This window comes from Dermacentor silvarum, chromosome 1, assembly GCF_013339745.2.
Source record: "Dermacentor silvarum isolate Dsil-2018 chromosome 1, BIME_Dsil_1.4, whole genome shotgun sequence".
NCBI lineage: Eukaryota > Metazoa > Arthropoda > Arachnida > Ixodida > Ixodidae > Dermacentor > Dermacentor silvarum.
The window spans coordinates 46,405,780-46,423,496 of record NC_051154.1 but is presented as its reverse complement, the minus strand read 5'-3'; positions in this window follow the sequence as shown (position 1 = coordinate 46,423,496).

The window sequence follows — 17,717 nt, the reverse complement described above, 5'->3', positions numbered from 1 at the left end:
GTGCCGCTGCCTTGCCCACAGTTTCGAGAAATAAGCACTCAATATCTGCCGCGAATGTATAGACGTTCTAGTTAATATCTTTCGGCACTGTGAAAATATGCAGTGCAAGAAAACTGATAACTGGAACAGCAACGCAGTTCACGGCACATTATGCTAGAAACGTTACAGCTTCTAAAAACATTAAATTGCGCCACTAAATGTCTTCTTTCGAAGTGAAATTTATTTGTGCTCTACGTCACAAAGGAACTCATAACTGCATTGTATATCATAGATGATGCAACAACAAACTCTTCCCTCAGAGCGACAGCCTGAGCTCTACCCTATTGAATTAACTTCAAACTTGAAGGACGCATAGCAAATGCACGCCATATTGTATTCTGAATGTTTCTAAATCTATACGAATTCTAAAAGTAAGCAGTTCATTCCCCGAACTTTGTGCGCGTATCGACACTGCGATGCCACCAAGACCACTAAAAAAAAAAAAAAAAAAAATCACCCGAGGATCTCCTCCTCAGTTACAACTGCTGTGGTTATTGTGCTAACCATATTCCAGAGAAATATGCGTAATTTTGTTTCATTACGTTCGTGTCAAGTTCGGAAAAGTCTGCATGTTGCATGAAACAACATGCGGTCCAGCTTCAGCGAGATTTGGCTTCACGTAGAAGGTATTTGCAGCGATAGTGTTTATGCACAGAAGGCTCATCGCAAATATTTGTGTGCGAAGAGATGCGAACACGTGGATTACAAACAACGGTAGTGACGCAGAACCCAGAGCCGTCGTGACCCGAACCGACGTTCCAGTTTGTCACTTCACATGTACAGTGTCTGCTGAGTGCTAGTGCACTTCCCAGCCGTTTTCGTGTATCTTATGGAACAAATCCCATTCGAACACTTTTTCAGCACGCCGCGTGCGATTCTGAGATCGAAGTCATAACCACCATATATCGCGCAGCTGCGCGGCATACCGCTAGGGGTGCCCGTCTATAAGCCGGGTTAAATTTAATTGTGTAATTAGGTGCGTTCTATTTATATTTTGTCAAATATTTGCCATTTACGTTGAGGTAGTATACATTTGATCAGTTTGACATGCAGATCGACGCCTGTGTCCGAAAGAAATGCCTGCCTTTCAGTGAAACGACAAATTGTTTTTTCTTTTTTTTTTTTTTTAAATACGCCAACTACTGAATTCTATGCGACAAGAAACCATAGCACCGGGGTTACGGTTACAATTCTCGCAGCCATTTAGTACAATTAATTCTTGGACGTCGGTACTAAGTGAAGGAAACACTTCAAAATGGTGGGAAGTCATAGTCATGACCATGACGGAGCAGAAATGACAATGACTCAGCCAAAAACACTGAAATGCCTTCGGACGCGGGCACTAAGTAAAGGAAACACTAAAGGATAGTAGTAGAAGTCATAGTCACGAGTATGACTAAGCCTTTTGCCCTAAGGTCTCTTAGGTGTAGCTAAAGGGACTCCTGAGGACTCATGACGTGAATCATGACATGCGTGTCATGTATGTCATGAAAGAGCCGCCTATGTCTTGGTGCTCTCATGGTCGTTTCGTTAACTTCGTAGGCTCCCTGCACACTGCTTCGCATAACATCGATTCCCACAGTGCGTGGGATCAGCCTGCACTTTTTTTTTCTGCATCCTTTAGCTTTGGTATTTAATCAAAAGCGAGATTGCGAGCGAGAGCTTTCTCAAGGAACAGTTCTGATGGTGTGCGAGTCGTTTTCAGCAAACCGCCAGCCAAGTCACGTGCCGGCGCGTGACAGATGCCACCGGCTCCAACGTTATCCGTAGGGGCAGAGCGACTGCACACCATCATAACTTTTGGTTGAGGAAATGCTTAAATGGAGCGCCGCGCGCAGAGGTGGACAACTTTTGTAAGCACTCTTCTTCTTCACCTATTAACCAAAGGTCGTTCTTTGAGATAAATGATGTGCCGTTAAGAGCACAAAAATAACAATCATATATAAATAACAACAAAAATAACAATAACAAGCCAAAAACACTGAAATGCCTTCGGACGCGGGCACTAAGTAAACACTAAAGGATAGTGGTAGAAGTCATAGTCACGAGTATGACTAAGGCTTTTGCCCTAAGGTCTCTTAGGTGTAGCTAAAGGGACTCCTGAGGACTCATGACGTGAATCATGACATGGGTGTCATGTATGTCATGAAAGAGCCGCCTATGTATTGGTGCTCTCATGGTCGTTTCGTTAACTTCGTAGGCTCCCTGCACACTGCTTCGCATAACATCGATTCCCACAGTGCGTGGGATCTGCCGGCATTTTTTTTTCTGCATCCTTTAGCTTTGGTATTTAATCAAAAGCGAGATTGCGAGCGAGAGCTTTCTCAAGGAACAGTTCTGATGGTGTGCGAGTCGTTTTCAGCAAACCGCCAGCCAAGTCACGTGCCGGCGCGTGACAGATGCCACCGGCTCCAACGTTATCCGTAGGGGCAGAGCGACTGCACACCATCATAACTTTTGGTTGAGGAAATGCTTAAATGGAGCGCCGCGCGCAGAGGTGGACAACTTTTGTAAGCACTCTTCTTCTTCACCTATTAACCAAAGGTCGTTCTTTGAGATAAATGATGTGCCGCTAAGAGCACAAAAATAACAATCAAAAGAAAGATTTCGCCAGTTACTTTCACATTCGAGAGTGGCTAAACAAAAAACATCACCAGCCCTTCCCTTGTCGAGTAAATGGGGGTAAGCGAACACTGCTGGCAATTCTAGCACTGCTCAGCGGCTGCGGTTGTCTTGGCGCCATTACGGTAAATCCGACAGCGCTGCGGCCACACGAACTGCTGCTGAAGGCGACGCAACGTGAACTGATGAGGCAAGCAAACCACTGCAGGCGGCGGCGCCAGGTGCGCTGATGACGTTCCGGTCCGAAGCCACGGCTGCTCCACAGATACGGCTTACTAAAGTACAGTGGCTAGAATGGGGAAGTGTGCCGAGCGGCACGCAGCGCCCATGGGGTGCATTGAAGCCGCCGGTAGGGAACCGCGAGGGGGCTACTCTGATCCAGAATACAATCCTCCTCTTCGCACTTTTAAAGACATAAGTACCCATTATCGGGACTCCCACCGCCGCTTTCCTGCGCTCTGCAAAGGGCTCAAGAAGGCGGACGAGAGAATTCTTCTTCGCCTTTTCACTAATACGCTACTGTGCCCGGCAGTGCTCAAACACTTTGACTCTTCCTTTTCCGGCCTCTGCCAGTACTGTTGGGAGCTGGCTGACACCTACCACATGGTATGGGCATGCCAACTCAATCCTTCTCTAACTGCCAACCCCAACCCAACCCGAGAGGACTGGGAGGCGGCCCTGCTCGGCTGCCTGGACCTTCCGGCCCAACAGGCCATGGTCCAGCGTGTCACGACAGCGGCCACGACCAATGGGGTCCCTGAATAGGGACTCCACCTAGTATTGTAGGGAGCTGGCCCACTAAGGGCGGGTTTTCCGAACAACCTCTATGTAAAAAATGTCACAGTTTCGCCCTAAGGGCGAAGCAATGAATGCGATAGCAACACAGCAATGTCATACGAAGTAAGGTGAGCGGCTTTGGTAGCAATATGAATTGTAGTAAACATGAGCTGATTAAGTAAGCAGGTGTGCTGCGGCGTAAGTAGACCGACATGAAGAGAGACTCGATGACCACGAGAAGGCGCGTGTGAAACGGTGGTGTTGATGAGAAGCGCTTCCCGTGGGCAGCGCGTGCGAAGGGACACACCTGTAGCGCTGCACTGCCGATCCGGGCAGCATTGCATGTGGAGCGTGCGTTGGAAAATGTGGCGCGACTATTACTAACTGAATGAACAATCGTGGTGTGAGCGCGCACAAACAAACATGAATAGATCACACTGAATGACTGCAGACAACGACTGTCAAAACGCTGGCAGCAAGCGCATACGCCGCAGCGGGCGAAGGTACGTGCGGTCTATTGCTTCAACGGAAACTGAGCGGCGAATGCACAGCGCATACAAAGGTCAGAGCCGTGTGGAGATAAGAGACGGTGCGGGCGAGCGACGAGCGCGGTTGTTGGCAGAGTAGAAGTGCCCCCCCCCCCCCCCCCGCTCCCTCCGGCGCTCGCTTCCTTGCTTGCGCGTGGGAGATTGCGTGCGTTCGCTCTCCGTGATAGCGTGCGTCCCCGCACGCTTCCGCTCGGGCATACGGCGCGCGGCGAAGATTTTATCTATACGGAACCTCACGGCGACGGCGACGCCGACGGCAGAAATCCGGTTGAAGTGTCCATATAATTGCTATAGCAATAAAAAATGCCGCGCCGATAAGACCAGCCGGCTATAGCGTTCAAAACGCGCGCGCCCAAAACCGAAACCTGTAGTGTGGTTCACGTTTTGATGCCGGGGGCTTGTTGCGCTACTGTCAATACAACCGCTGGGCTCTATGGCAGTGTCCGCTCTTGCTGAATGTCTTTCTCTATATTACCATTTAAGCGAAGTACTTGACTGGCATAACAGCGTTAGAAGCATAGCTTGCACATACACTATTGTCGGTCCCTGGTAAAATGTAACACGCGTACTTTCTCTGCTGCACTTTCAAATTATGACAATTTTTTTCTTCTTGTTACTAGCACCAGCCGCAGACTTTCAGGGAGAATGGTTTGTAGCCGTATTTAGCGCAATTCTTTTTACCTGACTTCATTATCGAACGCAATCCGGAATGGAAAAATATATATTCAGACAATGCCTCCTGCGTTCGTCGTCATCTTCCACAGCCGGCTCCATTGGCGGAAAGTTTTCATTTTTCCGGGGGGGGGGGGGGGGGGCACCAGCTTTCCGAAACCTACCTATATATATATATATATATATATATATATATATATATATATATATCAGTGAAGTAAAGAGTAACCGGAGCCGGCACAGAAGTAGTTCAAAAAATAGAAGCACGTAGGAAAAACATAACAAGACTTTACTGACGTTTCGGCCGGGGTCCGGCCTTCATCAAGAGATTCCTGATGAAGGCCGGACCCCGGCCGAAACGTCAGTAAAGTCTTGTTATGTTTTTCCTACGTGCTTCTATTTTTTGAACTCTATATATATATATATATATATATATATATATATATATATATATATATACCATTTGCTAACAATTTTCTACTTCTCGCTTTATGGCGAAAGCAATTATATCGACACTTCACGCAAAGTTTCGCTCTTGTCGTCGCCGTGATTTTCCGTATTAAATCCAAAAGCCATATAAATGAGCGACCCATACACTGTGCGTGCGGGAAAGAGCACGTAACAGTGAGCAGAAAAGGATGGCGGCTTGATGGGCATTATCTTCCCACGCGCTCAATATTCGGGCTAGTTGTAGATCACGTAATCAAACGCGAATGGGAAGGAGAGAACGCGTCTTCTCCTCTAGCCTTGCCGTAGCTGTGAACGACTGTGCACGGCTGACGCTTCTGCGGCTCGCGTGCCATATCTAATTGTTGGTAATCATTATTGGTGGGTGCAATAATAATGGGCGAGCAGGGATGGCTGATAACTTCACGCGCGCTGTCTTCCTTGCCGGACTGTCTTACCGCGCCCCTAGTGTTGCAGAGTTAAGAGACAGAGGTCATTACAGATCACTGACAGAGGCCATCTGTAGTGTACATAAAAATAGGCAGATAATGATGATGAATATAATTTTCGAAGTTGCGGTGAATCACGTGGCTGTACGAACCGTTCGCCTCCGCCGCCGGCGTTTTTCATAATGCTTGCGTTCTGAAAGCGAGCGCTCGAGTTCATCCAGTGAGGTATTTGCAGGTAAATTACATGGTCCGTGCATTACACTATGCTTGCTATTTTAATTTTAGGTGAATGTTTACTACAATTTATATGGCCACTATAACTATAACGTATGGACTCGTGTAAGGGCCGCACTTTTCTGTCGCGATTTTGACGGGCCTTTCATGGGACCGGGCCATTTGACCTCGTTTTTCCAACTACGGGTATGGAATACACCGTAAACCTCCGAGATCGCCTCCTCTCGACATCCAGCGAAAGTGCGCTGCGGGCGACAATTCGCTGTTGAGCCCGATCAGAATCAGCGCACGGAACGCGATTGCTTCTCGGTTGGATGTCTTTTTAAGCGAAGCTTTTAGGCTCGCAATTGTCGGCGGTGTCGCGCTGAAAAGTGGGCCGATCCTGGCGATAGTGCAGAAAGGGTCCAAGCTCAATGGCTCATACCAGGCACAAAAAAGAGAGAAAGAAAGAGTGAGAGAGAGAGAAAGAAATAAGGAGAGAGGGAAAGAAAGATTGATAGAGAGAAAGAGAGAGAAAGAAAGAAAATGATCCCGAAGGTCTAATATTTCACTGACGCTTTTCATCTAATTATAAGATTTGTAAAGATCATAAATTAAGTAATTAGGCGGAATGCAAAAAATAATTTGAGTATCTCCAAGCGACGGCAAACATTATCTTGGTTCTGTCCAGCTACATGGCATTTGCATATTTTAAGCGAAGCTTTATAGGCTCCCAAGTGTCGGCGGTGGTGGTGGTGGTGTCCCGCTGAAGAGTGGGCCGATCCTGATGATATTGCAGAAAGGGTGCAAGATCAATGGCACATATCATGCAGGAACAAAAAGAAAGAGAGAGAGAGAGAAAGGAAGAAAGAGAAAGAAAGAGAGAAATTGAGAGAGAGAAAGGAAGAGAGAAAGATAATAGGAGAGAGAAAAAAGATAGAGAGAGAGCGAGAGAGAGAGAGAAAGAAATAAAGAGAGAGAGAAAAGGAGAGAGACAATCACCACGAAGGTCATATATACACACACGACAAGCATCCCTTACCCCCATTTTCTCGACAGTGGAAGAGCTGGTTATTATTATTATTTTATTTTTATATTGGTTGTCAAGTTGGGGGTGCGGCCCTTACACGGGTGCGATCCTTACATGGATTTACACGGTATGAATCTTCCTTCGTGTAATTGTCTTCTACTTCGCTATCACTAACACTGCTTCGCCTTCCCGGCCAAACTGCACCCCCCCCCCTTTTTTTTTTTTAGTACTTTGAGTCCGAGTATAAGCGCTGCTGCGCATGACTTCTAGACTACTATTTATTCTGATTTCGAGTGAATCCGGCTTGGCATTATTTCGGTTACTGAGTGAATTCTATATACATGGTGTTTCAGCGAACACTTTGAAAAATGTTTGTGGCAGATAGCACAATTCTAGTTCATGAGCTCGTCTACTCGAAGAGGCGGACATTACTTGCAAAAAAAAATTGAAATGCATAATCGACTAATTAACAAAATTAATCAATTAAGTTTTTAGCTAATTGCCTTATGGCCCATGTTGCAATTTAGAAATTCTAGCCGTGGAGTTCGGATCCACTTAGAACTAATTCTCAAGCTGACACCAGTGTCGAGATATTAATTCTCTAACTTTGCGGAGAAATGCATTGGCGTGCCAGTCACTTAACAAAACGTCGTTTTATGCATCGAAACACAAAAGTATGAATAGATATATAAATTATGGGGTTTTACGTGCCAAAACCACGATCTGATTATGAGGCACGCCGTAGTGGAGGACTCAGGAATAATTTAGACCCTTTTAGGTTCTTTAACGTGCACCTAAATTTAAGTATACGGGTGTTCTAGCATTTCACCCCCATCGAAATGCAGCCGCCGTGGCTGTGATTTGATCCCGCGACCTCATGCTTAGCAGTCCAACACCATAGCCACTAAGCAACCACGGCGGGTAAGCACAAAAGTAACTGGAACGCCAATGTATGTCTCCGCAATGTTCGGGAATTAATATATAAAAACTGGTGCCATCCTGAGAATTAGTTCCTAGTGCATCCGCCTTGCGAACTCCACGGCTAGAATTTGTAAATTGCAACATGGGCCATAATGAAGTTAATATGTTAAATACCTAATTGGGGAATTTTGGTTAATTATTTCATTTCACTTTTTGTGCAAGTAATGTCCGCCTCTTTAGGTAGACCAGCTCATGAACTAGAATTGTGCTATCTGTCACAGGCAAGCTTCAAGAAATTTTGAAGGTGTTTGCTGAAACACCCCGTATTTATGGCCTCTGCATGCAAGAGGCGCGATGTTTCCATCCCTAATACGTAAATGTTGTAAATAATTAGAAGAGCTTTTTTTTTTTCTCTTTTTGTCGCCAGTCATTAGCATTGCCTACTGGAAAGAGAATCAATATTGAGACACATATCACTCACGTGCTTTTCACACGCCGTTGATAGAAGACTCTGCCGAAGGGGTCACTGAAGTCTGCAGTGTTTGTTTGTTTGTTTTTTTTTTGGGTCAAAAAAGCACGCAAAGTAATTTGAAGTGAGGTGAACATACATCAACATATTCATTCTCCAGTCATAGGCTATCCATTTCGTTGGCTACCTCCTTCTCTTTAAAACATATCAAAACTTTGCCCTGTGTATATATTTAAATATATTGTGTCTGTGCATGGTGCTCTCAGCGGAAATTTTAAAAAAATGTTGAAGTGAGGAAACACGGGGCTACATATCACCGGGGCGGGGGGGGGCTCTGCCTTCCCTCCGGGAAAATTTCGGAGGGGGCTCCAGCCCCGGATCCCCCCCGCAGTCGGCACCTATGCTGGCTGGCTGGCTCGATCGTGATCGGGGCCGGTCCGGATCCGATTTCTTGATCGCGATCCCAACAGTGGTCGCTGCTAAACAGTTTCTTTTTGCGACGCAAAGTCAAGCTTTCGCGCTCACGCACCCTGTGTTTGTATATATATTTATGTGTCTTCCAATTAAGTACCTATTGATAGTCCCCCTTTTTTTTTTTCCTTCCTCGCAGGTTTCAAGAAGTCCAGCAATCGTAGCTCTTTCACGCCGGGCAAGTGTCTTTAGAAAGCCAAATAAAGAATCTCATAAATGCAATAGAAATAACTCGCGAAGCAGCTTGATCTGTGCAAGCCGCGACAGCGTTTTTGCCTGTAGGTACACTGGTCGTGATCGACATAGCACTCAAATAAAGCTCTGGCAGGTATATGAATATCAGTGTACATTACGTATACATTATTGGCGAGACAAAGAGCTCTGACGTTTGTGCTAAAGCTCGACACTAAAAAGGAATTTATCCACGACACTAGCCTCAAAAAGCTCCTAATACTGGAAGCAGGCAGCCAACCCGAAGCCGCAAAGCAAGAGCGCAGTTACTCTGCCGGAAAAGCACGAAAATCATCTGATTCTGCCAGTTTCATAGCGTTCCGTCATTATTCTTAGCACAGCACACAATAAACAAGCCTTAAATATGGTAAAAATTAATGCGCAAACACCCAACAACAATTTTTAATGTCTCACCTCGCGTTACTCTATGGGCGAAACCGGCGCCCCCCGGAGCGAACGGCCAAACTGCGAGGGCGAGCGACGAGAGAAAGGGCGAGCGGCGAGGAGACCTAGAGAAGAAGAGGCCGGGCGAGAAGGAATGTCGCTACCTTTTTTTAAAGCCCCTCCATCCACGCGCCACCGCCGCTATGGGGTATGGAAGGGCTTTCCCTTTTTTTCATTCAGGGAGCTTAACAGGCCCTCCGGCCCTGCCCCACCACCCAGCCTTGGACTGGCTGACCACACCAGGCCAGCTGCGAGCTGTCAAGGCCCTACCCTCCGGATGGCGTGACCCCGTTCCTGCCCACCGGTCTGCTTCGCCCCTGCCATGGCGACACCAACACCTTCCTCTATACCCTCCTTCTCCTCCCACTCTCCCCTCCCCGTTGGCGCTGAGCCGTGCTCCCTCAAGGGCTGCAGAAGATAGCGCCAACCTTTCCCTTTCCCAACGAACCACTTAGTAGTAGTAGTGTAGCACTCTACAGCGGTGGAGTTACCAACGCAGCCGCGCAGGGCGACTAGAAACCGGAGTTACTGGCTTGCAACTCCAGATCGAGTTGGAATGATTCCGGAGTCATTCCACATTTTCGAACTCCCGGAATGGAATGGCACCAGTCGGACAAACGGAATGGGAATGGAATGAAAGCCCGAGATTCCGGAATGGAGTTGAAATGGAATGAGGCACATATAGTCTTCGAGCGATAAACGTTCATTTTCAACGAGATAACAAAACCGATATTTTTGCCAGTTACCCTAAACTGGACAAGTTGCCTTAAACTAGACAACTCAAAAATTGGTCTAATTGATAGTGCATTGGGATGTTGTGCTGAGGGAACCGGGTTCAAAACCAACCATCGGACCAACTTAGGTCACTGGGTATATGGGACACTGGGTTTCAGTGGCGCACCGACGGGGGAGGGGGGGGGGGTTCTAACTCCCCCCTTCCCTTTTGTTTGACCCCTTTTCTTTCCTTGCGCCTTTGAGTACTGCAACTAAGACGTGAGACGCGCAATCTTCTGCACACTCGCAAACTTGCACAAAAAGCGCATTTTTTGACAATTTCCCGTGAAGAAATTTTAATTAGTGCTGTTTAGATGGTATTGGCAAACTAAGGCAAACTGTCAACCCCCCCCGGCAGAGATCCTGGGTGCGCTACTGCTGGGTTTGTGCCACCCTTCAATGAACCTCTTTGACGTCAACTTGAGTCACTGCAGGTATGTGCCACTGGGTATGTGTAACTCTTCAATGGCAACAAAAAAAAAAATCATAAAGCATTTCTCCAGTGCAGGGGGAATTGTACCTGCGTCATATATATTCAGACAATCTTGTCTGAATATATATTCACCAACGCGCCAAACGCGGACTTCGTAGTGGCGCCGCTAGAAGGCGCAACGTGTCCAAGGAGGAGGAAAATGGTTGGCAAAAACCTGGTTGGCAAAAACGTTCCAACTGGTCCAACTGGTTGGCAAAAAACGTTCGGGCGACCTGTTCCAGAGCGTTGCTTGAATATCAACTGCCGCGATCGTAAGTCCGGCATATTGCGATTTTTTGAAATGACAGCATTTAGGAACTGTGATTAGGAAGTATAATCGTCCATGTTTCACCGGTACAACAACGTAGCGTTGTTGCCGAGTGCATGGTTCCCGTAAGTCAGCGTGTGGTGATTTCGTAAAAGTGCGCCTCTTCCGTAGATCAAACATCCACAAACATGTATTACTCCTCGAAAACGAACATTTTATCACAGATGATGGACATTTTCGTGGTGGCAAAGTGATACTTGGCAAAATGACTGGTCTTCGAACGAATGCACTGATTCGCGCCCCATTAACACTGTAGCTTTAAACTATATACAAGATGAACTTCGTCTACAACTATACACGGCGGCTCGGTGGAGCCGTACCAAGTAGCGGCGCCTAAATTCAGATGAGGGAGCAATGCAGAAAAACTTATTAACCTGCTTTAGGAGCATGGTAAGATACCTTAGGTGAACAAAATTAATCCGGAGCCTTTCGTTACACTGTCCCCCATAAGCCGCTGTGCAGCTTAGGGGTGTTAAACACCATAACTTAATTATAATTATTAATTTCGGTCCATGTGAATGTACAAAGCAAAATCTAGCTTGCATAAGTATATAATCCGTTGCGCGCGGTAACTTCGCTGTGTCTACTGCCTCCTTTGCTGCTCTCAACTTTGCAAGACCCAACTTTTGCATGTTTGTTTGCATCATCACGGCATAAAGTCCGTACCAATAACAAAAAAAAAAAAAAAAAGTTTAGTTTGACTTAAGACCCGTCCGTGAGATCTGCGTTAAATCGCGATAATTTCAGTGGTTAGCCTTTTGGGCATTCCCCATGGTTAAATGCATACACGCAGCTTCGGCAGTGCTCAAAACATCGTAGGAGGCTCCCTTCAATGGTCAGGCGGCGCAGCGATCGGCTCAGCCATCAGCGCCGCCGTGTCAGTTCCGCGAAACACCGAGGCGGCCACTTCTACGAAGGCATGCTTCTGCGGCGCTCGTTTGAAACAAGTCGGGCGTTCAAAACTGTGGTTTTTAAGGCAATTGAAAACATTGAGGCCCATTTTCGACCACCGACACTCGAGAAAGGACGTCAACTTTACGACAACAACCATATATATCGTGTCAAAAAAGTAAACCGGACGGACATCGCAGCAAAGTTCTTGTCACACCAAATAAAGCACGTTTACGACGTCGAACTCAAAGTAAGTTAACCAATAAATAATTTATTCCGCTTAAGTGGGCAAATACGGCCGTAAACGTTTTTCAACTATCATTTGTAGCTTCAGTATACTTCAAGTGTGCCTTGTTCATCACATTTGTCGAGGTTTTGGCGAGTTGGAAGGTCACTTGAATGATTATGGAGCTTTTTTCTCCGTTGACAAAGTACCTCGAACATAGTCTGGTGTTGTCATTCGCGCTCCAGTGTGAGAGGTCATCACTGCTGAAACATAACAGAGAGCAATCAGCTGACACTCAACACCAAGACTGAATAAATGTGTGCTAGCGTGCGCGAGAGAAGTGCTAATTTGCGAATACTCGATGTGTGCTGCGGTGCACTCCAGCCTTAGTTCTGTTCTAAACGCGAGAGAGCATCGGCATGAATGAGCCCGTTTTCAGCAGTCGCGTCTTGATCCAGGCGCAGAAAGGAACTGCACGTTAACTTATTAATGCACAACAAGAACTACAGTGCGTACAAAGGCCCAACGCGGAGTGCTTACGAAGCTAGATTTGACACATAACAACGACTGCGCATTTGTTTCGGAGCGAGAATAGCTCAACAATTATCCAAACCAATTTACAAGAGCGGGAATCAGATCACGCGTGTTTATGCAGTTGTCGCTTTATTGTGCGTTTTCACGGATGCTGCCTTGTGTTTTTTTTTTTTTTCTTTTTATCCTTTTTTTAAGTTTGCGTTTGCGTCTTAGTTCATCAGAAATTCGCAAGAGCGACTCTTGACGGGCCGAACCGCGACGATCCACCTTCAGCCGCCGGGTTTCTCCCCACAGTCTTGAAGGGAAGCGGCACAATTTGATGCCGACATCCCCTTCACGGTTGTCAAAATACCTAAAACAGCAGTATATGCGCATGTTCTTTTTGTTCACACTTCTTACGGAGGAGCTGCCGAGTGGTCGCGGTGAATCTATTGAAAAATTGGAAAAGGAAGCTTTTAGGCGCGCCTGAGCGCAGTACGGACCAAGGTGAAATGGCAGTGAGGGCCTACTCGCGGGTGCTCACCGCCGCTGCTAGGTGGCGCGACATGTACAGCCAAACTGCATTGCAGGGTGCCTGATAAATTAGGCTTAAACGAAGGTTTTTTTTTTTTTTTTTTTTTTTTTTGCACACAGCACGGAGGGCCCCGAAATACATGCGCTCACTGATCATCGCATCTCATTCATTCTCAGCAGTTCAATAATTACGGGTCCTGAATTTCTATCGGCGCCTGATCATTATGACTGGTTTTATTACACGCAACACGCGTCCATGTATTGTATTATGTATGGCTAGATGTATTGCTGATCTCGTAGTACATCATGCGCGCGCGCGCGCGCACGCACGCACGCACGCACGCACGCACACACACACACACACACACACACACACACACAATGTGGTCCGTTTCACTACGCAAAGGTAAGCTGATATCGTCGCTGTTCTCGCCGCACACTTTACCACAACAAATGTGGCACACTTCCATAGAAAGGCCAGCGTCGCCACATTTTCATCACGCAGTTTACCACACGCCGATGTTCTCCGACACACATTACTGCTAATCTGGCTGGCAAGAGAATTGTGGAGGTTTACGTAAAAATAAAATTAAAGAAATATAAACACGCGTTCACGTGGCGCCCAGCTACACCAACTACGCGCGACCGCACCACGCAGAAAGCCGGCGGCGGCTGTTTTTTTGCCAACCAGTGGGCCACCGCATGTGCGCCGGTGACGTCGCCGGTGTGGTGTGACGTACCCCAGGAGAGGTCTATTAACGGCGCCTACGACAGATGATGCTGTGGCCAACGACACCAGAAAAAAGGTAAAGAGAATACAGGACAATGGGACAAATGTTGAAATCATATGGACACCGGGGCACACCGGCACGGATGGGGGAAACGCAGCCGCTCACGCAGTTGCCGCGCAAGCGGGTGGGCTTGATTACACGTACAGCTCCCCACACTTCATTTCCTCGCCAACCCCGCGGACCAAAATCCATACCTAAAGATACTGGCCGAAGGCTCTCCTAGCACTGATGCATTACATTCGCACTAAAATAAAAGCAGACAGTAAACGGAGACTATTAGAAGCTACACCAGTACATGTGTTTGACAAGGGCGGGCTTACTCGCACGGAAGAGGTTTTTTTTTAACAAGGTTATGGCCAACGCTGCATACACACCACACATACTTGAGAAATGGCACCAAACCAGACAAGCTACGAGTGCGAACACTATACCCGATGCACACATTGCCAGGAGTCATGCAGAGCAGACTTGCAATACCTCATTTGGAGCTGTGCAGCTTTTTCACAAGGGAGATCCAACATTCAACATTTACTGCACGGAGACATTAGAACACTAGGAATTGGAATACAAACTAACCCTGAAACACAGAAAGCCATTGCGACGTATGGCAGACAAAGTGGCTTGTTTCGAGTAGTGTAGGAGGGGTCGACCAGCCCGTGCGAGAGCGGCGGAACTGAACATGCACCTGACTGAACATGCACCTGAGTCTGCATAAAGCGGGAGATCAAAGACTGAGATGAAGATGTGCCTCAGCCAACAATCCGGGAACCCACATTCCTTTCCCACCTAATCCCCAACAACGGCCTAGAGCCGTCCCCTTCGATAAAATAAAGGCTTTATTCATTAATTCACTAAGTCCTGTTTCTTTTAAAAAGCGTAACCAGCGCTTTTAAAGCAGTTCGTTCCGACGTCGGCTGGGACCAAGAATTAAATTAAATTATGGGGTTTTACGTGCCAAAACCACGATCTGATTATGGGGCGGACGCCTGAAATTTGGACCATCTGGGGTTCTTTAACATGCACCTAAATCTAAGTACACTGGTGTTTTCGCATTTCGCCCCCATCGAAATGCGGCCGCCGTGGCCGGGATTCGATCCCGCGACCTCGTGCTCAGCAGCCCAACACCATAGCCACTGAGCAACCATGGCGGGTAGGGACTAGAGCGTACTAGAATACGGTGTCTAGTACACTCTAGTAGGGACCAAGAATTCTGGCTTCCGTAAGGGGACGGCTGTCTATCTTGTCGAGCGTGGTGCTGAGGACTTTCCTTTGTGCACTAAAACGACGACAATCACACAGAAGATGTGCTATCGTCTCTTTGCACCCGCAAGTTTCGCAATCTGGACTTGTGGCCATTCCGATAAGGTAGGAGTACGCGTTGGTAAAAGCTACTCCAAGCCATAGACGACAAATGAGAGTTACCTCCCATCGTGGTAAGCCATGTGGAAGGCGGAGCTTCAGATTAGGATCCAGAGAACAGAGGCGCTGGTTTTTAATGTCCGTTGAATTCCAGTGGGCTAACGTAAACCTTCCAGAAGCGCTTAAAGTGCATGGAAGCATCAACCGGTCAGCAATCGAGGTAAGCAAGAGACGTTTAGAGTATTGGTGGAAAAAAAATGTCACAGTTTCGCCCTAAGGGCGAAGCAATGAATGCGATAGCAACACAGCAATGTCATACGAAGTAAGGTGAGCGGCTTTGGTAGCAATATGAATTGTAGTAAACATGAGCTGATTAAGTAAGCAGGTGTGCTGCGGCGTAAGTAGACTGACATGAAGAGAGACTCGATGACCACGAGAAGGCGCATGTGAAACGGTGGTGTTGATGAAAAGCGCTTCCCGTGGGCAGCGCGTGCGAAGGGACACACCTGTAGCGCTGCACTGCCGATCCGGGCAGCATTAGATGTGTAGCGTGCGTTGGAAAATGTGGCCCAACTATTACTAACTGAATGAACAAGCGTGGTGTGAGCGCGCACAAACAAACATGAATAGATCACACTGAATGACTGCAGACGAGTGTCAAAACGCTGGCAGCAAGCGCATACACTGCAGTGGGCAGAGGTACGTGCGGTCTATCGCTTCAACAGAAGCTGAGCGGCGAATGCACGGTGCATAAAGGTCAGAGCCGTGTGGAGATAAGAGACGGTGTGGGCGAGCGACGAGCGCGGTTGTTGGCAGAGTAGAAAGAAAAGGTGAAAGAGATGTATACAAAAATGCTAGAATGAAAAGCATGTATGCATACCTGAGTAACTCAAGCATGGCTAGGTGACTTCGTCACCGCCCCGTTTCAAAGGGGATGCCAATAAATCAACATCATCGAAGTGCGAGAGGAGCCCTGCTGCATACACACCTCAAACATGACGCGTCTCTGCAGATGTAATATGATGTGTGGCTACATTGTTTCTTTGCTAATGTCTTTAATGTCGACATTCGTCGTAATATTAGTTCTGTGGGATTTTTTTGTTTCTCAATTCCGACTCTTTCAGTATCGATAACTGCCTCTGCCAAGGCAATTACAAACAAACCTGTATTCTTCACTTCTGAAGATCAGGCAGGACACCTTTTAAAGTGCATTTATATACAGAAACTTGAAGTTGTCAGGAATGGTTAAGTTTAGCAAGAGCATGCTTAGTTTGCGATGCAAGTATGGAGGCGATGGTGCAAACGGTCGCAGCCAGCGCCAGTCCATGCATGGCATGTAGGAAGAAAAGGTTTTTTTTTTTTTTTCCTTCCTCCATGATGCATGGTGATTTGGGACACGCGCCATATTTTTTTCGCACTGTCTAGTATCCAGATGGCGCGATAAGCGGTGTTCACATCAGGGCTTTACATAGAAAAAAAAATGACCTCGGCAGCAAAGTTTCGGCGTTATCTCCGCGACCTTCTTGAGATCGCTTCTCGATATCGAGGGGTGAAGGCCAGTGGCGTGGCCACTAATTTTTTGCAAGGGTGCAAGGGGCACGCACCTGACCGGGGGTGAGGCGGGTGTTGTCGCACGTCACTTCATGCCAGATCATTTTATGCACTGGGCACGTGCCCGGTGTGCCCTCCTCCATATGCCCCTAATGAAGGCCTAGCCTATGGTCACACACAGGCAGCTCGCGATGGACATTCCGCCATTTTCTTCGAGGCGTGACGTAGGCGCAACGCGTACAAAATAGCGCTCATGCCCCGTTTTGCTTTCGTAACGTGACGCAACTTGACGTTTTGCCTAAGAAACTGAAATGGAGGCACTGAATCTAACAATATGATAAAGCAAAACAGTTTTCCTTAATCCTCAGTAAAAATAAAGCAGCTAACTCAAAGCGTACGATTATTCCGTCGGAAACGCTTCTCGCATGCGTCGTCTGCTTCATTAGCCAAGATGCGTGTACCCGATAAATGAATGAGTCATCGTATATTGGCGTGCTTGTTTTCCACCTTGAGACAGCATACGCGACCGACGAGTGGTGATGAGCGCATGTTCTAGGCCGTGTTGTCACAATCTCATCGAGAAAGAAATTGCTATCTCGTGAAACGCAAGTGACTCAGCCCGAATCGGCTAGCTGAGGAGCGGTCGAATATCACCGATAGCGTTGCGAGTGCCACAGGTAACCGGTTGCCCGACGCAAGCACCAGCGCTGCCATCTCTTGTTCACGTCGCTGCTCACTCGCACCGCGTGAGAACAAAGCCCCTAAGGATAAAGAGAGGGGTCGCCTATTGCACGTTATTTTTCGCAAGCTAGATTCCAGGAAGGTTACGCAACCGGAGGTCGACGACAGTTCTTGATATCAACTTTTGTGCTTGGGATTCCATGGGCACACCGGTGTGTTCGGCATATGTTCAGCTAGCTTCTAGCACAGTTGGGCTGACAGTTT